General features: G+C 41.0%; 1 protein-coding gene across 1 annotated transcript in view; it reads left to right on the top strand.

The window, feature by feature from the left end:
• Positions 1-21,833, top strand: part of LOC148319656 (protein crumbs homolog 1-like) — a 111,223-nt gene that overhangs the window by 47,700 nt on the left and 41,690 nt on the right. The gene's annotated exons all lie outside the window — the stretch shown is intronic.

Below are 21,833 nucleotides of genomic sequence, written 5' to 3'. Positions count from 1 at the left end.
TCCAATTGAAAAAGGGTAATAGAAATGTTATAAGATTGTCTCGCGTCACACACTGCGCACCGAGTTGTTGAAATCTCAGGCCTTCTTCTGAGGTGCACTCAGGTGGGCAACTAACTACTTTCTGGGGGGTATGCAGGCATATAACAGGCGCCCCTGTCAGGGTTCGCTGGTGGGCGAGGTGGAGGAGGACCCAAAAATGCGGGGAAGCCGAAGAGGGTAGCTTGAAAGGGAATTTATTGGCAAAATAAACTGAAAAGGCAACCGAGGGACTAGGACTAACAAAAACGTGGCAGGGTGCGAAAATAACCACGGCAAACAGAACGTGACTTAATCTAAACGTGACGGGGTACGAGGACAGCGACAACTAACATGAACGGGAACGGGAACGAGAACGAGCACGAGCACGAGAGGAACTGACAATCGGGACATTGGAGTCACCGGGAGCAAAACGCGTATAGAGGGTGTATTGTGGAGCAATGCACCAACGCCAAGCAGTCGGCACGGGGTGTTTAAATAGTCCATGAATTAGCAGTAAGATGAGAGTCAGGTGTGAGGCTAACGGGGAACCGGTGTGTGGCTGGTGGGCGCGTCTCTCCAGCCAGGCGACAAGGTAACGGGAGCGAGCGCTGGAGGAAACGCCCCCACTCAGCGGAGAATATAAACAAAACAAGGACATGGCATGGGAAGTGAAAATAATGAACCAAAAAACCTGGCATGACCGGCACGGGTCATGACAGCCCCCCACCTAAAAAATATATAATAATTATAGTAATAATAATAACAATTTCATTATTTATATGTAGCCTATAAATACATTTTGTGGGGAATATAACACTTTAATTTCAAACTTTTATTTACTTTTATAATGTTTCATTGAGCCATGTGTGGCTCATACTATACTGACACATCACAACTGTCTTTTAACCACTTTGAAAATCTGGTTTTCATGCCTGCATACTCTTTCTCTCTCTCCCTGTTTCTTTTTCGGTTTTGTGCCCCTGAGCACTTTTTATTTTGCTTCTCCATCTTTAGCATCATCAGACGTTTGAATTATAGACACTCGCCGCTCGCCTTCTCGAGGGTGCGCGCACTGGACTCTGTCCGTGTGTGCCCAGCGCCCAGGAGAGGGGGGGCGCCGGTGACAGTCACGGAGCAGAGTGCGTCTATCAGTGACATGCCTCTATTAGTATTAGTGATTAGATCAAACCATACCCATGAACAAACCTCTGTTTAATATATAAAATGCCCACTCAAAAATTATTTTGCACCCATCACTTTGGCGGCCCTGCTAGCGTGGCTCCCCTATGCGCTGCATATGCCGCATACATATTTTTGCGCCACTGGGTGCACTTGGAGGAGTTTTGGGTGAGTGGTGTAGCCAACAAGTTTGTTGTGCTTGGTTGCAGAGACTGGTTATATATAGTTAACGTCAGTGCCTTTACCCCGGCAGACTTCCTGAGAGCACTGGTCGTGCTGCTAACAAAAGAAAAAGATTTTAGAAAGAAAAGAATTGTGGTGTGTCGGGAAAAACGGGGACCCCAGTGAGAACCCAGCCATGCCCACGTGGCCACAAGGAAGGAGCAGGACCCATAGAGTCTGGCGTTCGGCCAGATGAGAAGAACAAAAGAGCAAATGGCATCAGCTCTTATAAGACTGCAAACTAACACCAGGACACTCCCGCAGTCTCATGTGGGGGCAATGAGGGAGTTGTAAACACCCTCCTCGCCGGTCAAATAAGTAAGATTTATAGAAAGGGGAAAGTTAATCACGACCGCATCTTTTATTTTTTAATATTTAATATTACACTTTTGTACCCATATAATAAAGCTTTGACACTTGGAATTTTTTCAATCAATCAATCAATCAAAAGATTCTAAAGATAACAGACGCAGTTAAAAGCTGTAATTCTTCTCCCATTTAATCTGAATAATACAAATTGAAGAACATTATCAGACATGAAGCATAACATGAAACATGGTTGCAATATTGCGTGAAGTAATTCTCAAAATTGCATACACATGAGAGTACACACACACACACACACACACACAAACCCGCCTCAGGGTGCTGAGGCAGCACACTTGACAGTACCCCACCAACGGGCACCAGAGGGTGATAGCGGTCTCAAAGTGACAGTTTTCACCTGGGATTCATGGAAGGTGGGGTGAACAGGCTGAGTGGCAGGGAGTCAAAGGCGTACGGCACTTGGGTTCATCAAAGCAACCAACTCGAAAGGGCCGATGAGGCCTCAACCTTGAGGGGCACATTCTTGGTACTGAGCCACACTTTCTGTCCGACAGAGTAGGCTGGAGCAGGGATGCGGTGTCGGTTAGCTTGCACCTGAGAACCTGCAGAGGACTGGAGTAGGGCTTGTCTCCATACCTTGGATTACCGGCGGACGTGCGACTGCACTGAAGGGACCGCCAGATCAATCTCCCGTGATTGAACCAGCAGTGGTTGGTAGCCCAAGGAGAACTGGAATTAGGACATGCCCAAAGAGAAGCTCTGCAAAGAATTACTCAACCCACGCAAACTGGGTGCTCCATGAGGTGGAATGAGATTGAGTAACGTAGCAGAGCGCCGTCTCCAGCTGCTGGTTGGTGCGCTCACATTGGCTGAACTCCGTGTAGGCAGAACACATGCTGGACAAGCAGGTCAGCGGTTTCTCTGGCAGAAGGGAGCTTGGGAAGCGCAATTAAGTGTGCTGCCTTAGAGATCCTGTCAACCACAGTAAGAACAAATGTGTTCTTACTGCAAACTGGTGGGAGAGGGGATCAGGTTTTATATTTTTGTCCCCCGGACGATAGGATAATGTGAAGGTGAATTGATCAAAGAACAACACCCACCGGATTTGATGGGAACTTAACCTCTTGGCAAAACGGCTATATTACAGTCGGTTGGTTATATGATCAGTCCATACCACAAACAGGCGCTGAGCTCCCTCCAAAAAGTTCCACCATTCCTCCAGTGCCATTTTTACTGCCAGAAGTTCCCTGAGGGTCTTGTCCTTGTCAACAAAAAAGAAGCCCCCACAAGTGTAAATGAGGGCCTAATAATGCCTGCTGCAAGGGATTCACTAATGTGGGCCTCCTGCACGGGTGTTAAAAAGCTGACTGTTAAAGAATGGAGCAAGTGTGGTGGCAGAGACTTGTCACGGTGTTTACTGAATGCCTGTGCAAGGTCATGGTAAATCACTGGGACACCGTGCAAGTTGTTTTTCTGGATGGCTGTGACCACTAGGGAGTTTGGCAGCAGACAGCAAACAGTTCTTATAACAAAAATTCACCTCATGAGGTGATCCTGGGTACTGTCCTGCAAATGTCAGGTTTACGGACCTTTAGCCAAGGCTTGCCCAACACAATTTCAACCTAAAGAAAATAAAAAACATAATAACTGTCAAGCTCCTGATGAGAGTTTTAGGTGAACATGTTCAGTCTTTTTGTTTACACATAAGATAAGTTGTCCATTGAGGGCAGTGGCCTTCTTTATGTTGGTTATATTCTGTAAAGGAATTCCCAATTGGTTGACTAGACTGCAATCAATCAAATTTTCGGCCGCTCTAGAATCTACTAGAGCTACAACAGACAGGGATTGGTTACTTCAACTGAAAATGACAGAGAACTAATCGGGTTAAAACGGAGGTGTTAATTTTCTGACGCACCAATGCCTCCTTCCTCATTAGTGATTCGGGCCTATTGCTGGCAGTGCTGGGCAAGTTGTGATGGTGGTCTGCATTCCCACAATACAAGCTAAGCGTAGGCATTCTTCTTCGAATCTTCTCTGCATCAGAGACTCTAGTGCGACCAAACTGCATTGGTTTACGACCGGCATCAGGCAGCAGGGCAAGCGGTGTTATCTGTGACCCAGAGGTTGACTTGCACCACTGTTGTGGAGTAGGTGCGGGAGTCGGCGGGGTCGGGAGCCTCGAGCCATGCTTTCTAACGATGTTCACATAGGCGACAATAAAGTTTTATGGTGAGGTTATTAAAATGGTCTAAGCTGTTGGATTCATCTCTGGGTGACAATTCATCTTTGATTTTTCAGGGCACCCCAAAATTTCTCCCAAAATTTAAGTACTTTTTTTGGTAATTCTTTTATTTATTTAATATTATTTAGTCCCTTATGTGTTCTCTTTTGTCCTAGGCTCAAATGTGACAATCCCTTCAGAACCAATCACAATTGTTGCAAATGTAAACAATTTTCCTGTTGCTATCCAAACCCACCTTGCATTGTTGAAGTAAGAAGCGATTCCCAAGTTGACCAAACCTTTAACAAGGGTTGCCCAATTGTCCAAACTAACTCGTGTGGGCATTTGTTTATGTGGCCTGTAATGCGTCCTTCGGTGAACATTTGACGTGCCACAGAATTGTTTCCCCTTAACGACAATTAACACCACTTGATGATGTGAATTATTGACTTGAATTCATGACTAATTAATTAATGTGCGTTCTCACTTTTTCAATTTCTTTAAATGATGTTAATTAATCAGAATCGGAAATCCCTTTATTGTCATTGTACTCAAGCGTGCAACGAGATTAGAGTGCTCCCCTCTCCAGTGCAATACAACAATAATTCAGATAAATATATAAATTAGATAAATAAGAGAATAGTTAGTGCAATGGAAAGCTTAAGCACAATTCAGGAAGCAGGATGAAATTAAAACATCCTTTATATAATACCTGTCCTTAAGGTTCAGACGTGCCAAATAATTCTAATACACTGAAAAAACAGTTATTGTACGTTAAAGTAAGATTTGGTTCACTAAATTGATTTAATTGGACAATATTTTCTTGAGACACCATCATCTAAATAATGTATACACAAGTATACATAAATACTTCGATACCCTCAGTATGTTTGCATTAGATTTATGATTGCCAAACATGGCAGAAGCATTTGAAAATCTAGAATCCCTCAAACAGTTAAATGAAGGGTAAAGACGAAAACGCTGACATCGACACTCTTAATGCTAACACAGCCCCAAAAGACAAAGCCCTTGCACAAATGGTCAGATGTATGGTTTTGAATCTTGTGTCCCAATTAAGATTGAGCGATTTGGATGACCAAGTGAAAGGCCAGCATGAAGTTGAATGGCAGCAGTTAGCAAAAGTAGCGAATGTTGCGTTCATGTCAAGATTTGTTCAAGGTCGCAAATGATAGCTAAACGTTTGCCAGACATCCACCTGTACTTTACTTTTCTTATCAAGGGAATTTTGAACATGTTCATAATTTCCTTGCAGCAAGATCAAATAAGTGTTACTTGAACGTCTGACGAACGTTCGCGCCCTGGAATGAACCCTGATGTGAACGCTCATTCACGACATTCAACAACAGTCACAAAAGTTCAACGCTCAGTGGGATAGCGGCTTAGTTTGGTTTGCCACATATGGAAACACCACTTGTGCTGTGCTGAGAGGAACTGAATGATCATTATGAATCCCATGTCACCCCAAGCAGGGTATGAGGCACAGTTAGGGACATAATTCAGGAATATATCTCACACTTACGACTGAAACGCGCTCATACACGTAGGGGAAAATGTTGTCGCTCATACACACCAGTGAAATGCGCTCATACACACTAGTGAAAATGATGTCGCTCATACACACTAGTGAAATGCACTCATACACACTAGTGAAAATGATGTCGCTCATACACACTAGTGAAATGCGCTGATGCACACTTGTGAAATGCGCTCATACACACGAGTGAAATGCGCTCATACATATAGGTGAAACGTTCTCACACACCTAGGTGAAATGTGCTCATACACGCTACTGAAATGCGCTCATACGAACACCCACACTGTTGAAAACAAACACTACGACAAGCTCGCTTAACGATCCAACCATTTTAAAAAATTATTTATTTCACATTTAATGGATGGGCGCCACGGTGATCGACTGGTTAGCACGTCTGCCTCACAGTGCAGAGGTGCAGGATTCCAATCCGGGCTCTGGTCTTCCATGTGGAGTTTGGATGTTCTCCCATGCCTACATGGGTTCTCTCCGGGTCCTCTGGTTTCCTCCCACAGTCCAAAAAACACGCATGGTAAGTTAATTGAACACTCTAATAGTCCCTATATGTGTGATTGTGAGTGAGAATGTCTATTTCTCTATGTGTACATTGAACAACTGGCTGGCAACCAGTTCAAGGTGTACCCTACCTACTGCTTGGAGACTGCTGGGATATGCTCCAGCACACCCGTGACCCCTGTGAGGATAATCAGCTCAGATATTGGTTGCACATCATGAACGTAATATGCAAAAGAAAAGCTAATCACATTTAACACTTAGATACAAATGGAATTCATGGGGAGAGTCAAGTGAAAGTTATACAAGTTCAATATACACTATTTATTCAAGAAATATGGGATTCAATACAAGCAGATGTAGTTTCGATTGCTATTCCTATATGGATGTATTATCAAAAAAATACAGTTCGTGAAAACCTTAGTATTGCAAACAATGGCTATCTTCCCACAAATGTGCATATCGAGTGTACACGCAATAACACACAGAACTCGAGATAAGATCACGGAACTAAATGAAGTGGCCAGTGACCATAAATGAACACATCAGAGGATGCAAGTGTTTTAGGGACGATATGTAATCAAGATAGTATAACAAAATTTGAAAAGTCAAAGAAAATAAAACGTGCCCTTTAAAAACTAAACAATTCGTGAAGTCTGGTCTAAAATGTTAATGTCCAGTTGGTGATTACTTTTTTTCCACATAAAACCACAAGACGTTTCTTTTCCAAAAGTGTGTGCCGATCCTGCTTGTTGGAAGTGTTCTTCCACACCGTAGTGCAAGGGGTCCTCAATCCTGTTCTTCGAGGGCCGGTGTCCTGCAGGTTTTCCATCTCTCCCTGCTGCAACACAGCTGATTTAAATGATCAGATAATCAGCAAGGTCTGCAGAAGCTAGATAATGATTGCTCAGGTGTGTTGCACCAGGGAGAGGTGGAAAACGGCCAGGAGACCGGCCCTCGAGGAACAGGATTGAAGACCCCTGCCGTAGAGATTCCTCAATGACCATGGTGCTTTGTTCTTCACGCTGGGAGGCTCGCCATCAATGCACAGGAATCTTCAACGAAGTTTTAATGCTTCCATAAGACATGACTGGTTTATTATTATTTATTTTTTTCAAACATTTTTTTTCATCTCATTTCATGAGATAAAGCGATATTTGTCTGCAAAAAAAAATCAATTAAGAACCATTTTAAATAATAAATAATACAATATTACACAAGTTTGCTCTGCAATTTCATTTAATAAAACATTGACAATTATCTTTTCAAACACCGTGTATGATTCACTTTCCATTTGTTATTCAACGAGCAAAAGAGTGGTGATCAAAATAGTGCCAATTAAATGACATCTTATATGAATCTGACTGCAATATTAACTCACTTTCAAATTTACAATTGACTACTGGTAACCTCAATTCCACTGCATTTCAGTCCGAATACCTCAAACATCATCAAAACCAAAACCTTGAGTATTATTTCTCATTCTAAACATCTGAAGAAATACTGTATAATGGCCTGGCGACATTTAGCATAATTTACAGCATATAGCATAGCTTAGTACGTCTGCATCAAGTGAGTTACGCGTTAACCGACGCCGATACAGATCAAAATACGGCTCTCTCCATCTCACGGTCACTTCTGCTCACCCCAACAGCCTTCCCCGTTGCTACTACATGGAGATTCGATGTGTTTTTTATTCGCCTCCTCAAAATCATGTCCGATTCTCTTCTCTGGCTCCCGTTTTCGCCTGTCAATCAAATAACCATAAAGGCGGGACTTCCGGTTCGAAATTGACCTCAGAATTCGCTCTATTTTGAATTGACTTGCCCCCCAATTACACACTGTCGTATGAGCAATTTGCTAACTAAAGCAGTAAAAATAATAATAAATTTAAAAAAAGAATGCCCATCCTCAAAAGTCACTTGACGCCGGCGACTACGCGACTTCCTATTGGCTGTCCAGATTGTCTTAAAAAATGCAACTTCCAAAAGTATTCATATTAACTAAATGAGCAAAATCTTTATTTGAAGACCATAATAAACAAGAATATGGTTTATTATAATGTTTATATTCTATGCAGTAAGTCACCAAGTTATGGCATTGCTTGAGTTCGGCCACTTCATGACTTTTGGGCAGCGGACATGTTTTACTTTGAAAGACTAAGAAAGGAGTTCCGATGACGTCATATATAAACACCTCTCACACACCATGGCGAAATACGCGCACACAGTCGAGTGAAACACACTCACACAACATGTTGAAATGCGCGTATACAATCCCCTGGAATCCTTTGACACACTTCCATGAAGAAAGCTCTCATACACACAACTGAAAATGATCTCATACATATTACTGAAAAGCTTTAATCCACACATTCACATATCACATTAAAAATTATGAAAAATGCGTTGCGGGTATGAATTTTTATTTTTTGAGAAATATGAAAAAAATGTGTGTATGAATTATTTTTAATCATATTAAAAAATATGAACGTGATAAAAATAATTCATACACACAACACATTTTTGATATTTTTTTAAAATAAAACATTTTTTATCATATTTTTAAATGATTGATTTGACACATTAAAAATATATAAAAAAAATATGTAGCATATATGAAACATTTTCAGTAATATGGATGAGACCATTTTCAGTAGTGCGTATGAGCGCATTTCACTAGTGTATATGAGCGTATTTCAGTAGTGCGTATGAGCGCATTTCACGAGTGTGCATGAGCACATTTCACTAATATGTATGAGGGCATTTCACTTGTGTATGAGCGCATTTCACCCATGTGTCTGAGCGACAACATTTTCACCAATGTGTATGAGCGACAACATTTTCACCAATATGTATTAGCGACAACATTTCACCTATATGTATGAGCGCATTTCACGAGCGTGTATGAGCGCATTTCACCTATGTGTATGAGCGCATTTCGCTAGTGTGTATGAGTGCATTTCAGTAGTGTGTGTGAGCGACAACATTTCACCTATGTGTATGAGTGCATTTCAGTCGTGTGTATGAGCGCATTTCAGTAGTGTGTATGAGCGCATTTCACTAGTGTGTATGAGCGACAACATTTTCACCTCTGTGTATGAGCGCATTTCAGTAATAAGTGTGAGAGCTATTCCTGAATTATGTCCCGTACGGCGCCTCATAGCAGGGCATGCCCTTCTCCAGTATAATTGGCTGATGCATCCAGGCACGACTACATGCAGCAGGCAATCATATTGCAGCAGGTCATGTTCAGCCTAAGAATCAAGCGGACTTCATAATAACACCTCAATGAACAGTACAGGGTGACCAAAATTATCACATGACATTTCAAAAATGAAAAACAATTAATTTTAAGGTAAGAAATTTTGAATGACTTCTTTTTCCATTAAGATGGTGCACCCATTGGCATCTCGGTGTTCAAACTTGTCTGAATGAAAAGCTGCCTCGGCAGTGGATTGGTAGGAGAGGTGCTAAAGACCTTGCTCGCTGCATTTGGCGTGCCAGATCCCCGGACCTCACTGTGTGAGACTTTTTCCTGTGGTGATATGTTAAAGATAAACTTTATGTTGCCCTACTTCTAGCTACTATCGATGGCTTGAAAGATCAAATAACAGTTATAATAAATGGGAGGAATTCACATATTGGCATGATGTTTTCCGCGCTGCCGGTAGTGGCCACATTAAGTACAGCCATCAATTATTTGATCCACTTATCCTCAAAAGGGTCAGAGGTGTGGAGGAGCCAGCCAGTAGGCTGGATACACTCTGAACTGGTTGCCATCCAATCACAGGGCACACAAAGACAAACAACCACTCGCGTTCACAATCACACCAAGGGACAATTTAGAGCGTCCAATCAACCTACTGAGTACCTGGAGAAAACCCACCCAGGCCCGGGGAGAACATGCAAACTCCATACAAGAAAGCCAGAGCCAGGAATCAAACCCAGCACCTCTGAACTGTGAGGCGGACGTGCTAACCAGTGTCGCACAACATTGAGCACTTGTAAAACATAAAATAATAATTCGAACGTATGTACAACACGTCTCCAAGCTAAAGTTTTCTGTTTTTCGTATTTGAAATATTGTATGATGATTTTAAGGTTGTCCCGACACAACATTTTCCACTTTGATCCGAAACTGATTTTGTGACTTAGAGGAAATTCAATATCGTCCGATATGACATGAGTAGGATACATGCTGCAATTAATTTTTTTAGAATGAATTGTTAGAAGAGACTTGATCAAGTTATACTGTTAAACAGAATAACAATTGTCAGCAACGGTATGTATGGGAATAAATGACCCATTTATTCCAAACATGGGGTGCATCTGACCATTAAATGGATACATACATACAGTTACGAGCTACCTGTTAAAAATGCAGTTCGTAATGTAATCAAAGTACTTTAATATTAATGTAACTTGAATACATTTAATTACTGTTGGATTGCTCCAATACCACATATGTTGAAAGAAATTGATACAAAGCAATATGATGTTTATTTTTATATAGTATTTATATATACCTTATGGCTGTATAATATGCATTGTTTTGGAATGTTGGAGGAAGCCTCATCACCCACAATTCAAATCCAAAGCACAACAAATGTGAACGAGACACCATGCACACCATGCAGCAGAGATAGACAGACAGACAAACTGACGAAAAAAACCCCCATCTCATACAAACACGCACACTGTGACTGAGACAAGACATTAGCCGCAAAAATACATTTGTATTTTTTTCAATTGCCGGTGACAAATTTAACGATATTGGTAAGATGGCGTTTAAATAGCAAAGCTGTTGGCGATTTGTAATTTGTATAGTATTAAAGGAGTGGAAGAGTTTAAACCTGGCTAGTTTTATTCGATGTCCTGCATCTTGTGTCACTGTTATTCTGTGGAATGCTGAGTGTGTGGCTGGTGAAGCTGAACAAAGAATGTGAAGGTTTGGGAGGTTTTAGGTTGGTGCCTGGCGCAGACAGACACCTCGAGCGGGAAGGGGTCGACAAGAAACTGGACCCTTCAACCACAAGCAGGAGGAGCCACCACTTGAAGAAAGACCAATAAGAGCAAGCTAAAGTTAACTGCAGGATACACTTAGCCAATAGAATCATGCCAGGATGCCTTTGTCTCTGTGCCATTTGCATATTGTATAGGATGAATCATTACTGGGCAACTCGGGTAGTACATTCGCTGGTGGCAAGAGAGGTGTAGAGTTGTATTGAGAGGGACCCGAGACCCAGGTGCCATGTAGAAAATCTGTATTGGGAATAAATCCACTTTGTGAGTGAAAATGCCGGCTTCCTGATACCTTTCTATTGCAGAACGAGCGCGCATATTGTTGGATGAGTGAGAGTTGGGTAAGGTCGCAAATTGGAGTCAGATTACTAATTTGAGTTTACATTGGGTTGAAGTTAAATTCTAACATTGATATAAAGCTAAATTCCAACAGTATTTACTTACAAAGTTGTGTATAGGCTGATATTTGTGCCACTAGAAACTGAATATTTGAATTGAAGACTGAATATTTGAATTAAAGACTGAATATTTGAATTGAAAACTGAATATTTGAATCGAAAACTGAATTATTGAATTACAAACTGAATTATTGAATAACAACAATTGTATATTTATTGTTTATTTTAATCAGAATTTTCCGTTTACAATTCATGTAATTCAACAATTCCGTTTTCAATTCAATAATTCAGTTTTTAATTCAAATATTCAGTTTTTAATTAAAAAATTCAGTCTTCAATTCAAATATTCAGTTTCTAGTGGCACAAATATCAGGCCACAGGTACATCAATCTCCACTGCGGCCAATCAGCACCTTCTTTTGGAAGGCTGTAAACTGCGTCATGAGTTCTGCCACCCGCCATTGCACGGATTTCGAAAGGCGCTCACTTCGCAGAGCTGACGCAGAAACTATTTTGCATTACCATGGATGATGCTGGGATAAATACGGTAAGGGTAATTTTCCACATGTTTCAACAACGTTTTGCCTGTTTTTGTAGCATCGTTTCCTCTGCAAAAAGCACTGACCGAACAAGTCAGTTAGTCGTTACCCACTTAAAGTTTACATCTGAATATCTAACAGCATTAAAATCCATGCTTGTAAATATTTTAAACCAAACGTGAAATTAAATATATATATATATATATATATATATATATATATATATATATATATATATATAGGCACGGTGGCCGACTGGTTAGCACGATGGCCTCACAGTGAGAGACAGCATCTGCCGTGGGTTCGATCCCGTTCATCCTGTGTGGAGTTTGCATGTTCTCCCCGTGCTTGCGTGGGTTTCCTCTGGGTATTCCGGTTTCCTCCCACATTCCAAAAACATGCATGGCAGGCCGATTGAACACTCTAAATTGCTCCGAGGTATGAATGTGAGCGCGGATGGTTGTTCGTCTCTGTGTGGTCTGCAATTGGCTGGCAACCAGTTCAGGGTGTCCCTCGCCCACTGTCCGAACATAGCTGGGATAGGCTCCAGCACCCCCCGCGACCCTCGTGAGGAGAAGCGGTACAGAAGATGGATGGATGGATATATATATATATATATATATATATATATATATATATACATATATGCATGTATATATATGTGTGTATATATATATATATATATATATATATATATATATATATATATATTCATATATGCATGTATATATATGTGTATATATATATATATATATATATATATATATATATATATATGCATGTATATATATATATATATATATATGCATGTATATATGTGTATATATGTGTGTATATATATATATATATATATATATATATATATATATATATATATATATATATATGTTATATATGTTGTCCGTGGCCTGAGATGGTCTTCAGGCCCCTCCAGACATCCCTGGCATTATTATCCTGCAGCTGTTCCTCCTTCCGCATCCTGTAGGACTTTTTCCCCTCTCTGATCCTCCTTCTCAGCTGACGTTGCACTCTCTTCAGCTTCTCCTTGTCGCCTGACACAAAAGCCCTCTTTTTCTTCTTTAGGAGAGCTTTAATGTTTTGTTGTTGGAGAAACATCTTACTGTCCTGGTGGGAATAGTGTTCTCCATGCAGAAATTAATATAGTCTGTAATTGTGTCTGTTAGACCATTAATGTCCTCCCCGTGGGCTTCGCTGAATACCTCCCACACAGTTGTGTTGAAACAGTCCTTTAAGGCCTCCACGGCTTCTCCAGACCATCTCTGAACTGTGCGTGACACAACTGGCTGCCTGCGTACCAGAGGTTTGTACACAGGCAGGAGAGCAATCAAGTTGTGATCAGCTTTGCCCAGCCGGGGAGGGACAGTGATGTGTACGCCTCCTTGGTGTTGGCATAGAAAAGGTCCAATATTTTATTGTCTCTGGAGTGGCAGGTTACATATTGTGTTAATGAAGGCAGAGAGGAGGAAGGAGAAGCATGATTGAAGTCACCAGAGATAAGGAGCAGGGAATTTTGGTGCTGTGTTTGTAGCCTTCTCACAGATGCAGTCAGTACGTGACAGGCTGTCTCACTGTTAGCAGAGAGGGGGATGTACACTGCCACTGCGATCACATTGACTGAACTCTCACAGTAAGTAGCACAGACGCATGCTAACAGCTATCAGCTCAATGTCCCGACTGCAAAGTTGCTCTTTAAGAGTGATGTGCCTAGGGTTACACCTTCTATCATTAACAAACACAGCCAGCCCTCCCCCTTTCCTCTCACCGCTCTCCAGTGTCCTGTCCGCACATAGGATTTGGAAGCCATCCAATTCCACGGCGGCGTCCGGCGTTAGCTCAGTTAGCCACGACTCCGTGAACATCAGCAAGTTAGCCTCCCGGAAATTCCTCTCGTGCCAGGTTAGTGCTGTTAGCTTGTCCATTTTATTGGGAAGGCATCTAAACGTTCCCCATATTAATGGACGGGAGGACAAGGTGGTATCGTCTCCTCGTTTCCTGGCGTTTAGCCCCCGCATGACATCCCCGTCTCTTCCTCCTCAGCTCGCGGGGGATATCGGGTCTCGCACAGGGAGCCGGCGCGGGGTTAGCATGGAGTGCTCACAGCTGAACTCTTGAGTAGACGAACGATCCATAGCTCCGAGTTATGTCTCCGGACACGGTCGCGCAAAAAACAGCCCCCAGCAGCAATAAAACCACCACAAGTTGGCTGTCTATTGCTGTATGAGGTAAAATAAATAAAACACAGTAAAGGTAAAAACACACGAAAAAGGCTCAAATGGTGAGTGGAGGCTACTGTAACAGGCAGCTACTCGCGTTACTGCATACAAGGCCAGGAGCAGATTATTGAATGGACTGCTTGTGTATAAATGCTCATATCGGACATTTTGGCTGTAGTCCGATAAAACTCAATACGGGTTTTTGGGCTGATATCTGAACTCAATCCGATAGACATTATCGGATCGGGACACCCCTAGATGATTTTAGCGTATTCTTATTGAGTTACCCTTTATACCAGGGGTGTCAAAGTCAAATAGACAGGGGGCCAAATTAAAAAATTGCCAACAAGCCGAGGGCCGGACTGATCGAATGTTCATTGAAAAAATTTAAATTAGCACTAGTTGAGTGAACCTAATTCAACGTACTGAAAACCTAACATATATAATACAATATGATTGGATCGGACAAATAAAGGAATATTTTGTTATGGCTCTGTCAGCAATTTTTAATTTTCAACAAGCACAAAAGACAAAATCCTTATATCATGCACATTAAATGAATGAAGTGGTATTATTCAAAGCACAATCAGCTTATTTGCTCAGGGATATGAAAAGTCAAAGGTAGGCTAAATTTACTTTTTATCCGTCACTCAGCTGAAATATTTTTAAAACAATTGGATTGAAACGAAATAAAATAAAGTGCAAACATACTATTAAGAGAAAAACAACACTTTCTTCTAAGAAAAGTCATATGTCATGAAAACAAATTTTTTACTTAACTATATTTCACTTTTTTTTAACTGAGTAAAAAAATCTAAATATATTATTGCACAGTAATGGTCACTTGTTTGAGGCTGAGGATGATACTTGGTGGTGTCCCATCTTTTGTACAAGTTCACCAAAGTTTGGGGTCACGCTTTGAGCTGAGGATACCCTCAGGATTGAGTGTTCAGCTGTAAATCGACAATGATAAGCTGTCAGCTCACCTGTAGCGTATTCCTCCGGCATATTCTCTCGTATTCTTGCCACCAGTCCACCCCTCTGTCCACACATTGCAGGTTCTCCATCAGTTGTTAACCCCACAAGTTTGTAAGGCTCACGTTTAAAAAGAGTTGCCTTTTATCTGGGCAAACTGTCACAAACGTTAAGCATCCAGCCTTTGATAAAATCCCCCTCTGTGAATGGCCGAGCTGATTTAGTGATCTCTTTTGCCAGAATAAAACTAGCCTTGACAGCAGCCTCACTTTGTGAGTAGGCTTTTCTGAATAGAGCCTGTCAAGATTTAAGACCTTGTTTTAATTCTTTCGCCTTCTGTAGCCTTTGTTCCATGTCCATATTCTTGTCTTTGTCCGCATGTTTCGTTTCATGATATCTCGGGTTATACTCTTTCATTACCGCCACAGTTTCTCCACACAGAAGACACAGGCTTTCCATCTACCTCCGTGAACATGTACTCCGCCTCCCACCTTGTTTGAAACCCCCGGTTCTCAGTGTCCACCTTTCGTTTTGCCATTTTTGATGGGTATCTGAAAGTTGACACTTGCTGTTATGATAATCACTGCTGATGAATAAGGAAATGAGGCAGCCTTGCGCAGCATGCTCCCGTCTCCCGCTCAGCACGCCACCGTTGCATTATGGGAAATGTTGGTTTGGCGCATGTGAAACACCAGCAGCCTGTGGGCCAGTTCTAATAATAAATTAATATCATCCAGAGGGCCAAATAAATTCCTCTCGCGAGCCTTGACTTTTACATATATGCTGTATACCTATCTGTCTGCCATATACTGCCCACATTTAGCCAAGGCAAGTTTTTACAGGCCCCAGGTTGGCAGGTGTGTCAACAGATAATAATCCTGTAAATGCAGGAGAAATGATAAGCACAAGAGATCAGTTGCTGCTTGTTCAACGGATCTTGCCAGAATTTATTACAATTTTATGCTCTATGTGTGTGTGGGTGGGAAGGCTTTATGCCTTCAAAAATAAAGATTTTACATTACAAACACAGGGTATAGTCATAATACAAACGAAACAAATTTGAAATCTTTACAAAATAAAACACTTAACCTCATGGTTTTTAACTTAGTACACAGAAGCTTCAGACGTTAACAGTAACGGCCATGACACAAACTCAGGCACTTCTGATATGGCATTTAAAGGCACCAAATCGACAAAGTAGCCCTTTGACAAAGTTTCACAAATCCTTATATGTAAGTTAATGGCACTGCTGAAATACATGTATGGAATTGGTGTCATTTCAACACAGTACTAACCTGCAAATGCAGGAGAAATGACGATAAGTGATGGGCACTCCGAAACAGATGCTCCGGCGCACGTTTCAAACCCAGAAATAAAATTGCCTCGGAATGCTGTGACCTGTGACGTCCGAAACAATAATTGTTTCAACCTCTAAATGAACTCTAGTAAACCCTAAAAAGAATGTGTTGTCATCCAGACCACTTATCCTGTACAGCAGGTGTGGGCAAACTATGGCCCGGGGGCCACATGCGTCCCTGTAAAACGTTTTAATCCGGCCTGCCGAACTTGAAAAAAATTAAATGAATAAACCTTGTTAATGTTTTATTTTCTAAATACAGTGATTTTTCAAGTAATAAATATTGTGGCAATGCTTTTGTTAACTTTCTAAATATATTTTTTTTCTTCGATGAGGTGAGGTTACCAAAACATCTGCTCCTGGTACTGTCAAATTTTAGAACACAATGATCAAGAAGTTTTCCCACCCCTGGTGTACATCGTGCATTTATCGTCATCGAGGTAAAATTGCTCAATTTATCGTGATATTGATTTAAGGTCATATCGCCGAGACCTGCTACCCTCTGCTGTCTGAATATGTATATTTTTTAAATCAACCTGGAAAATAGATTTCCTCTTATCACATTAAACATCCCAAATTAACTAAACTGTACATATTTAGGAGGGGTGCAACAATACACAAAATTCACGGTTTGATATGTTTTCGATACAATTCTTTTTGAATTTATAGTTTATTGAAGCTGCTTACATTTATTTAAACTCAAAAGTAAACATTTTGCATTTAAATAGATCTATTTAGCAATACCAGACTCATTTTCTTAGAAACATTCAAAAAAACACAGCACCATGAAAAAAAATAAGAATATTGTACGAATACAAAATAAATTATCTGAGAAATGACCCATCTTATTTGGTGCATTCTAAGAAAAAGATTACATCATATTTGACAAATAAACAGCTCATTAGAAAATAATTTCCATCCTCCGCAACTTCTTTCAGACTTCTGGTTAAATCATCAGTCGTGTGACTTTCGAGCACCTGTTTCTGAATAACGTCGTATTTAATGTCCCACTCGGCAGTGATGTCAAGTGCCGTAACGGTCAGAAAGTGCAGCGGGGGCTGCTGACAAAGCCGTAGCTAATTTGACTCTCGTCTTGTTGTACAAATCAGGAATTGCAGTGTTGATGAAATAGGTCCGCGCAAGAATCTTAGAATGTTCCACTAATTTTCACATTGGAGGGATGTCAGCGTAAATGTGTTACCATGTTTGTTTTACTTCCACCGACGTAGTTAGCATTGTGTGACACTTGCGACATACTGTTGAAGTTGCAGTCTACGACACGCTTTCCATCTAGAGCATATTAAACAAGAAAAAAAATTACTTCCAAACGCTAGACGTGAAGTTTGGTGGAGCTTCTTCCACTTCAGGTATGCTTGGAGCCATGTTGCAACCGCTAGCGAGCTTCCCATGCAGTTTGGGCCAAAATGAATGTGGGAGAGGCAGTAAATGGGTCTGCGCTCGACAATGAAGCACATAAAAAGGTGGAGTAGACAGCGCTGCTCCTCATCCTCAGAAAATTTTGAGTATTGTTCGATTCAGACCGCACCGAACTGTGACCACTGTATCGAGCGATTCAATACAGACACACTTGTGTTGTACCCCTAATATTTAGTGGGTCACACCTGGAAACTAAAAAGAGCAGCATTTAATTGATGCATTGTGACAAAAAATGTTTCTATTCCATTGCTCGCTTGATGGGTTTAGATCAGCAGAGGTCCTAATATTTGGCAATGGTGGGCTTGTGAAACCCTTTGTGACTGTTTTACGTGTAAGGCCAGTACAATTTGCCTTGATGTTTTAATTCTAATTAAGTCATTAATATATGTTTTTAAAAGCGCATATTGTCTGCTGCTGATTTTCTTCATTAAAATTACACATTCCAACAACTTTTTGGGTGGGGCAGATTTCCCAGTTACTGTTATTTTGATTAATTTCAATTGGAAATGATTTTATTTGATTTTCACTTACAAGCTTGGTTAACTTCCTATCTCAACGCACCACTGTAGAATGACAAGGTGTATACCTACTCCTTTTAAAATCCTGTTTGCTGAACTTAAACCACTCAATTACAGAACTAATACAACATATGCATGGTAAATGGGTTATAATGGGGAAAAAAAAGCCATGCCAAATGTATTTCCAATTATCTTCGATTAAATGTATGTTTACATCTTCCCTCAGGTTTTCTTTGTGAAGTAAACTTTGACGAATGTGAAAGCCAGCCCTGTCAGAATGATGGCTGGTGTGAAGACGACATTGCTTCCTATGTTTGTCACTGTCCTGAAGTAGATGTTGGTCATTGGCCATGGGGAGGGAAGGACTGCAGTGTAAAGCTTTCTGGCTGTGTCCACCATGAATGTCAAAATGGAGCCACCTGTTATCCATGGTTTGATGGAGTTGAACATGGACACACTTGTCTGTGCGCTCATGGATTCTTTGATGAGCAGTGCTCTATGCTGAATACATTCTCTTTCTCCTCTTCAGGATTCATTCCTATTAAGGTTTTTCAAGAAATTATCCAAACGGAGATTCAAAACAGTAATTCTAACAAATTTGTGATACAGTTTCGCTTCCGGACAACATTATCCAATATGTTACTCTTTTACAGAGGGGATGTCGACAACTATGTCCTTATAGAGATTGTAGATGATTTCCTTCATGCGAAAGCTTTTTCTGATGCAACTGAATTCAACTTGACCTTTAATATCTTTGTTAATGATGGGTTTTGGAGAGATACTCGTGTATTTGAGGACAATAAAAGCATCCATTTGATAATGAAAGGACCTGGCTGTAACAGAGATGGCTGCAGAGCTAAAAATAAATCCCCTTTCGAGACTTTGGAAACCCTCTCCCATGTATATTTTGGTGGAGCACCAGATGAAATGTTACAGAACTCCCTAAGTGAGGCAAGCTTCATTGGATGCATGGAAGACATAAAGATAGACACTCAACCTATCCTCCTCCAATTATTTCAAGAGGAGCAAGAACAAAATATGGGATGTACAAAGACTGAGTGGTGTAAGCCTGACCCCTGCTATGGGCATGGACACTGTGTGGACCTATGGACCAACTACCACTGCGACTGCCATCGTCCCTTCTACAGTGGACGATGCATTGAAGGTGAGCACTTTTTGAGCACTGTTTCAGAAATTCAAACGTGTCACATTGTATCACATTAGTTCTAAGAATATGTATGAATTATATTCAGTGGTGCACATTACATGTTTTTCTGCTCTTCAAAGGAGCATTAGTGGCTGTTGTTTGGAACGTAAACGTTTAGAGCACATCTTGGCAAGATATTACTGATGGGGCACAACCAGCCCATACATGACTGGCTCTCGCAGGATTTCCAGTGACAAAACTTGAAGAATATGCTGTTTTTATTTTGACGTTCATGTGAGTCATCAGCTGGTGCTCAAACAAATAAAGTGCCCAAGAATACAAAAAAAAGACAACTGCAAACAAGTCCAAACCAAGGGCAGAGTTGTAGTCCCGAGAGGGAGCTTCTGCTGTCAGAAGACATGCCAACTCCCGCCTCCTGGCCGATTGAGGTCCTTTGAATATGAGACCGTTGGCCCCTGGCCAATCCGAGGGCCGCTTGTCCCTCTGTAGCCTCCTCAGCCAAATCACATTAATAATATTGCCTTTATTAGTCCCACAATGGGGAAATTTGAGATTCGAACCCAGGCCTCCTGGGGAGACTGGGTCCTGAACGCGGCGCCTTAGACCACTCGGCCATCCTGAGTCTCTGCATGGATGCTCCTAAGGCTCTAACTACAAGGGCCATCACAGTGCTGGCAATGTTAGGATATCGGCACTTAGAACTGGATTTTTTTTTAAATGAATTGCATCAGATTAAAAGCTATTTTGATCAAATTTGACCCGATAAAACATGAGGAGTTTGAATTTTTGAGTCTTGGGCTACGTGTACCAACAACTTCTTGGTAAAACATTCAACGGGTGTTGTTTCCTTAAAAATCTGTTGCAAACTCAACTACGGCATTTTTTTTAAAAACGCACAATAAAAGAATATAATTTGGATTATTTTGCTAAGCGTGATGTGCTTGGCCAGTTGAATTTGTTTTCATTAATGTATTAGCAAAGTGCGTCGCCTCAACAACAGCCATCCATACATTATCCGCCGCTTATGTGTTGTCGGGTCACGGAGGCAGCAGCCTCAACAGGGAAGCCCAGACTTCCTTCTGCCGAGCAACATCTTCTAGCTCTTCCGGAGGGATCCCCAGGCCAGCCGGGAGACATAGTCTCTCTCCACGACAACAGTGTTGGACAAAATAAAAACTTTGCTTTTGTTTTATATCTTGACCGTATTGCTGTGAAGCACACAGTTTCAAGACAAAATAAAATCTTGAGGAGTTTAAATGACTGTTATGACCAGTATTTCTCGAATTTTCTGTAGCGAAGGCACATATTTCACATCGGAAAAAAATCACGGCACACCACTTAGCAAAACAATTCACAAAAAAGTGGACATGCAGGTTAATTATGTAACTTCAGTCATCTAGTTGAAGAGCGTTTATTTTTTTTTCCTTTTTCTATACGTGTTTGCCATTCACAAAAAAACACCCTGGAAATTATTAGAAAATAATACTTTTTTGGGCAAAATAATTGACATTGGATATTTTTCCACAACACATTAGATAATCTCTCACGGCTCACTAATGTGCGCGATACACTGGTTGAGAATCACTACTTCGTACCATCAAGTTCAGTGTGATTTTTATTGGCAAACAGTGCGAAATAAAAACCTCTGTTTTTGTTGTTGTCTTGAACATCCTAAAATGGAACACCCACAGTTCCAAGACAATCAGATCTATCTATGCCCTATGATGCAAATATGAGGTAAAGATGGTAAACTTGCTGGGAGAATAACACCATAGAACAACAGAATGCAATTTCCGGAGAAATCGCGTGAGGCTGAGGAGTTGAAGCCATCTGGGTAGACGGATGTGGAATGGTATTGAATGATTTTGAATCATAGAGAATGAGATTGAATGAGTTTGAACCGTAGAGAATAGATTTGAATGAGAATGTGGAATGATAGTGAATGATGGAAGGTGGAAGGATGTTGAATGACACTAAATGGAAATGAATATGAATAAATTGATTGAGATAATATTATAATGTAAAATGGTGAATAATGTGAAAGCATGGACACATTGTGTCAATTTAAAAAAAAAAAAAGGATTTCCCACAATCGAGACTTGAACCGACAACCTACCGGGTGGGAATGGAGTGCTAAACCTCTGAACCACAC

This window comes from Idiotropiscis lumnitzeri, chromosome 18 (assembly GCF_059441095.1).
Source record: "Idiotropiscis lumnitzeri isolate Australia: NSW breed Sydney's pygmy pipehorse chromosome 18, RoL_Ilum_1.0, whole genome shotgun sequence".
Classification (NCBI taxonomy): Eukaryota; Metazoa; Chordata; class Actinopteri; order Syngnathiformes; family Syngnathidae; genus Idiotropiscis; species Idiotropiscis lumnitzeri.
Note: the sequence above shows the minus strand (reverse complement) of the source record. Positions and strands in the feature narration are given on the sequence as shown.